A 6,084-nucleotide genomic window follows, 5' to 3' on the forward strand; every position below is an offset into this window, starting at 1 on the left:
TACTACTGTTTCATGAGAAACTATTTGTTCTGTAAGCCTTCACCTGAAGTACAATAAAAAAAAAAAAAAAGAAAGAAACAATCTTGAATGGTTGTGAGGGAAGGGAGATGGGAGGAAAAAACACCAAATAGACAATAGATAAATGGTAACTGTTGAAGGGTAAGACAGTACAGAATACTGGGGAAGCTGACCAAAGCAAGGTCATGGAAGTTCCATAGACACATGCAAACTTCCTGAGGGACCAAATTACTGTGCTGAGGGCTGGGGACCATGATCTTGGGGAACATCTAGCTGAACTGTCATAACATATTTTATAAAACATATTCTACATACTAATTTGTTGAGTAGTGTCTGGGGTATGAAAAGCTTGCGAGCGGCCATCTAAGATACTCCATTGGTCTCACCCCATCTGGAGCAAGGGAGAATGAAGAAAATCAAAGACACGAGGGAAAGATTAGTCCAAACGACTAATGGACAACAACTACCACATTCTCCACCCAGGCTGAGTCCAGCACGACTAGATGGTGGCCAGCTAACTTCACCGACTGCTCTACAGGGATCTCAGTAGAGGGTCCCAGACGGAGCTGGAGAAAAATATAGAACAAAATCCTAACTCAAAAAAAAAAACAAAAACAAAAACAGAAAACAGACTTACTGGTCTGACAGAGACCGGAGAAACTCTGAGAGTATGGCCCATGGACACCCTTTCAACTCAGTACTGAAGTCAATCCTGAGATCTGCCTTTCAGCCAAAGATTAGACAGGCCCATAAAACAAAACTTGACTAAATGGCACACCAACCCAGGGGCAAGGACAATAAGGCAGGAGAGGACAGAAAAGCTGGTAATGGGGAACCCAAGGTCTAGAAGGAGAAAGTGTTGATATGTTGTGGGGTTGGCAACCAATGTCACAAAACAATATGTGTATTGATTGTTTGATGAGAAACTAATTTGCTCTATAAAGCTTCATCTAAACCTCAATGAAAATAAATAAATAAAAAGAATTATCTTTAAAAGTATGGAACCAGGAAGAAAGGAATTAATTGTATAATCTTAATGACCATGGAAATTACTTTGAAGCCCTGATGCACCAGGGCCTACTACAGTTACATCTTTTCTAAACGAGATAGTTAGGTGGCCTTCCCTCATGGCAAATCCTTGAATCATGCTGATTCCCCTTTTCTAAACTATACAGCCTACTCTCCTTCTTATACTATTTTCCCCCTTTAGCTATGTTGGTGCCATTGATTAAGTTACAGATGTCATTCACATTCCATCCAGTTTTATAGATCTCTGACTTCGTTTTTCCTGCTTCTCTCCTGGGATATATAATGTCTTTCAACTTGACTTATACAAAAAACCAAACCAAACCCATTGCTATCAAGTCAATTCCAATTCATAGCAACCCTACAGAACAGAGCAGAACTGCCCCATAGGGTTTCCAAGGCTGTAATCTTTACAAAAGCATACTGCCACATCTTTCTCCTATGGAGAGGTTGGTGAGTTCGAACTGCCAATCTTTTGGTTAGCAGCTGAGTGCTTAATTGCTTGACTTCTACATATTGCTAAATTCTTGGAACTATCCCCAAATAAAAAGATCATTATCCTAGCTGATACGATTCTAAATCATGTTCTGTTACTAACTAACTGCATGTACTATGATAAGTCATATAACCTTACTAGAAATCAGTGTGATAAAGAGATTATTTCTTAAGGCCAGGGACTATATCTCATTAAATTACCAAAGGGCTCATCACACCATTTCAAACACAGTAACTAATGTGTATTAGTTGATTGATATGTAAGGTCCTTTTCAAAAATAAAACTACGAATCTTCAAATCACTTGTATCTATTCTGACCAGGTGTTGAGTTATAAGATTATTATTCTTTAGCTTAAGTACATTTTAAGCCAATTCATCCTAACAATTATAATCAAGTATATTATAAAACTTTATTGTAAATATTGATCCTGAATTGATGCTAATATATGATAGATCAATACTGTAAGAAATCCAGCTATTACACAGGAAGCCATAAGATTGAAACCATGCTGACAATTTTTATACAAATTTTCTCCTGTTCTTGAATCACATAATTGATTCATTCACAGAAGATTCTAATGTGTTAAAGCATTTTTTTCTTGACTCATTAATTAATTAAATAAATATGCATGTAGGAACGAGTTTTTTTCTTTCTGTACTTCCATTCCTGATGATAGGTGCCTTCTAAAGCAAAAACAACAAAAATGGATCATTTATAATGTGATTCAAGTATTCTTTTGGAGTAATGACATATAGTCTTCAAGACACTCATTTGGAGTAATAAAGTATAGTAACTATACTAATAGAATGTATACACCCACTTCTCACTTACAGACATGGTTAGGTTCCAAAGACTAGGTCGTTATGTGAAAACTGGCTTTATGCACAAATGGAGGATGACTACATCCTTACATAACTTCCAAATTACATCATTACATAACTGACAAATCACTAAGAATCATGGCCTAGTCAAGTGACACATAATCTTAACCATCACAGCCAGTGTTACTCTCGCCTTGCACCTCGTCGTTACCGCCAGACGTACATCGTTAATGTGCAAAATAGTTGAATAGTAGATTTTTTACTGTTGTCGTAAATGTGAAATGTCAGATAAGATAGATGATAAGTGAGGAGTAGGTGTGCTTTCACAGAGATCCAGCGATAGAGAGGCCTGTCTGTCTATCTACCTACCTATTCATCCATCCATCCATCCATTCATCCATCTATCCATCCATCCATCCATCCATCCATCCACTCATCCATCTATCTATCTTCCAGTCAGAAGTCAGTCCACCATGAAGGCTTTTCCCCCCACCCATCTCTGCGCTCAGAATCCAAAGTTCCTTATTCCCCTGTTCAGCAGTGGAACTGGATGAAGCAAGGTATGTCTCCTGTTCCAGGCTGGACACAGAGGAGGCAGGATTCGGAGAAGGAGAATAGACTAAGGGAGAAAAGAGGGATTTGAACTGGAGAAAGGGTCAGAGAGAGTTTTGAAAGTAAGAGTTTGGGAAAGCCATGATCTCTGCTGAATGAGTGTATGGTGGAGCATTTGTACCCCCTCCAGAGTCTGGAACTTAGTCCATGTGTCTATAAACAAGCTCAGGAATGATGACAGAGCATAAAAAGTCACTGTTAAATCTTCATGCTGTTGTTGTTAGCTGCTGTCGAGTCAGCCCCCGACTCACTGCTACCCCATGTACAGTGGGATAGGACCATTGTGATCCATAGGGTTTCCACTGTCTGATTTTTTTAGAAGTAGACTGCCAGGCCTTTCTTCCTAGTTTGTCTTAGTGTAGAAGCTCCGCTGAAACCTGTTCAGTACCACAGCAACACACAAGCCCCACTGTCATATGGATGTTGTCTGCCCTTGAGGTACATTGGCCAGGAATAAAACCTGGGAACCCCATGTAGTAGAATTTCAGATAATTCTACCACTGAATCATCAAGGCCCCCATCAAATCTTCACAACTCTTTGGAATTGTATATGATTATAATCCCTAGAAACTGAGGTAAGGAATTGAGTAACTATTTATTGGGATTCTTTCTATATGCTTAACCTTTAAACAGAAAGATGATTTTGTTACTGACTGTATCACCTCTCCATTCAACGATAAGGAGCAAGTTGCCATATTGTTATTATTAAGCACTTGCTGGGACTAGGGGTTAAATACCAGGCATGTATGGATACTCTAATATGTGTTTATTTGCTTGTTTATACTTAGCCAGGTACCTTCCTGATTTCACAGGAATTAGCTCAATGCCAATTACATGCATTGTTTCTATTCCTAATTTCTCCCACTTTTATGTTTTGAACTCTGCATATGAACATCTTATTATGAAGAAACCACGTGGATTCTGATTTCTGTGACATTTGATTGGAGATTTACCACTATGACCTTCACAAGTTAATAATTAGTATCTCTTAATCAAAAAAGAAGAATTTTCAGAAACATTGGTTATCATAAATATTCTCACTATGCCTTCCTTTCCAGTCACCCCACCGCCACCACCAAATGGAGGACATACTCATTTTTATCCAGTTGTAAAGAACATGTAAGTTGCTTCTTTGGTCCAGATCTTCTCAATAAAATATAAAACAAAATAGGACACCTTTTCTCCAAAATCATATACTCTATATTTTTTGCTATCTTAGGAGTAACACTGTACAAAAAATTCTGTGATAAATAACACATTAATTATATTTTAAGGCTACCCAGACTTATGAAATATATACTGCTTCTAAAGCCAGAGTCTAGGTCTCTTTGGCAGCAGTATGAGAATGACACAGTTGAGATGTGACTGCCCCAACCTCTTTGTAAATGAGATAAAGCTGCATACAGGTAAGATTTACTCACTGGGGAAAGTGATTTATACAGTGTTACATTATTGTGGTTAACTAGAAAATCCCTCGTTTTAAAGGAAGCTAAAACAAACAACAAAAACTAAATGACTCCACCAAACAGTGATATAGTCATCTCTGATAATGCAGGCCTGTTTCCACCAGGAACACCTTACAGTTTTGACAATAAAGATTCCATACAAAAGAAATACCCTGCTTGAAGTGAAAGCACGTCCTTTTAAAAAATTATTTTAAATTAAGCCTTAATTTTATTGGAGTAAGTCAGTCTGACACTCAAGATGTGACTGTGAAGAGTAACAAATCCACAGCTATGACAATGTAGAGTTTCACAGAATGCACTAGAAACAAAAGACAGTTGTGTTTAGGCACAAGCTGAAGTTCTAAAATAAAACTGAACTTGTCAAACGGAAGAGATTGAGGTTGAAGGGAGTAGATGATTGAAGGTGTAAGCACCTTGAGAGACTAAGGGGGGCAGGGTCCAGAGCCTTTTCAAAGAAGGTGAGTTTTGATAGGTTGAAAGGCTCTAACTCCCATGGAGCAGGAAGGAGGGTTGGAGAGCTATGTAGGTGGATGGAGGTTCCCTCATGAGAGATTGAATCCACTCCCATCTGCTGGGAGATGTGAGGCAAAGCAAAGTCATCAAGTGTAAGTATGTGAGCTGAGGGTTGGGATGAGAGAAGGAAGGTTGTGTGGAATGTTTGTGGATTGAGAAAACGGTGTGAGACAGTCATTGTAGAAAATAAGTGGATCCTGTCTTTGTTGGATTTGGTGCTTACATAGTGTCGGGGACAAATCTATGAAAACAAGTATAAATTAATTCAAAATTAGGAGAATATTATTTAGAATGAGAAGAAAATCAAAGCAAATTACAAATTTAAGAAGCCTCATGCATACCGTAAACACGATAGAATCCAGGGGGAAAATATTTTTATTCCTTAATGCCCTAACACACCTCTATATTACTTTTATCCTGCATTTTTTGTGGCACACTTTTTTTTTTTAATTGCTTCATCATATAACAACAATGTTGCAATGTTTTCTACAGAAAGATAATTTAGTTCCTTTAGCCTGGTTGATTGACATTAGATTTTATTACTGGCAGTTTAGAAGAGTTTTTTTCAGCTTCGCAACTCATTATTGGTAATGTTGTATAAATGTTTAGAATTGTTGTCAAATGTGGGAAATTTCTTAGCAAGCTCTTCTCATGTATGAGCTGTAATATTTGAATAAATTTTTATAGACTAAGTTTTCTGGAGCTGTCATTTCAAACTTTAATTCTCCTCTACCTCTTTCTTCTTGTGCCTTAGGACACACGTATATCACAGTGTGACCAAAGGCTCAGCTCCTTTATGTCACTGCACTGGTTAAGTCAACATAGATGGCTAGTAATAACTTTACATAGAAGTGAACCACAAGAACCACATCTAAACCTAACCTAAATCAAATATATGTCCAACTCAACTTCCTCTTAGCTAAATACCAAAAATCATTTATGCCCACTCCATTGCCACCCAACCCTACAGTATTTATGATGAAGGTGACTGGTAAGAGAGTGCCGTCTTAACTAACTGCAGCTAAAATACCTTATTTTTGCAAATTTCACAAAAATACAGGGCCATGTGAAAACACTGCTAGGACCACTTTTGGGTCCTTGGAAGGGGCCCATGTAAGTGAGTACCCTGAA

The sequence above is a fragment of the Trichechus manatus genome, unplaced genomic scaffold (genome assembly GCF_000243295.1).
Source record: "Trichechus manatus latirostris isolate Lorelei unplaced genomic scaffold, TriManLat1.0 scaffold00215, whole genome shotgun sequence".
NCBI lineage: Eukaryota > Metazoa > Chordata > Mammalia > Sirenia > Trichechidae > Trichechus > Trichechus manatus.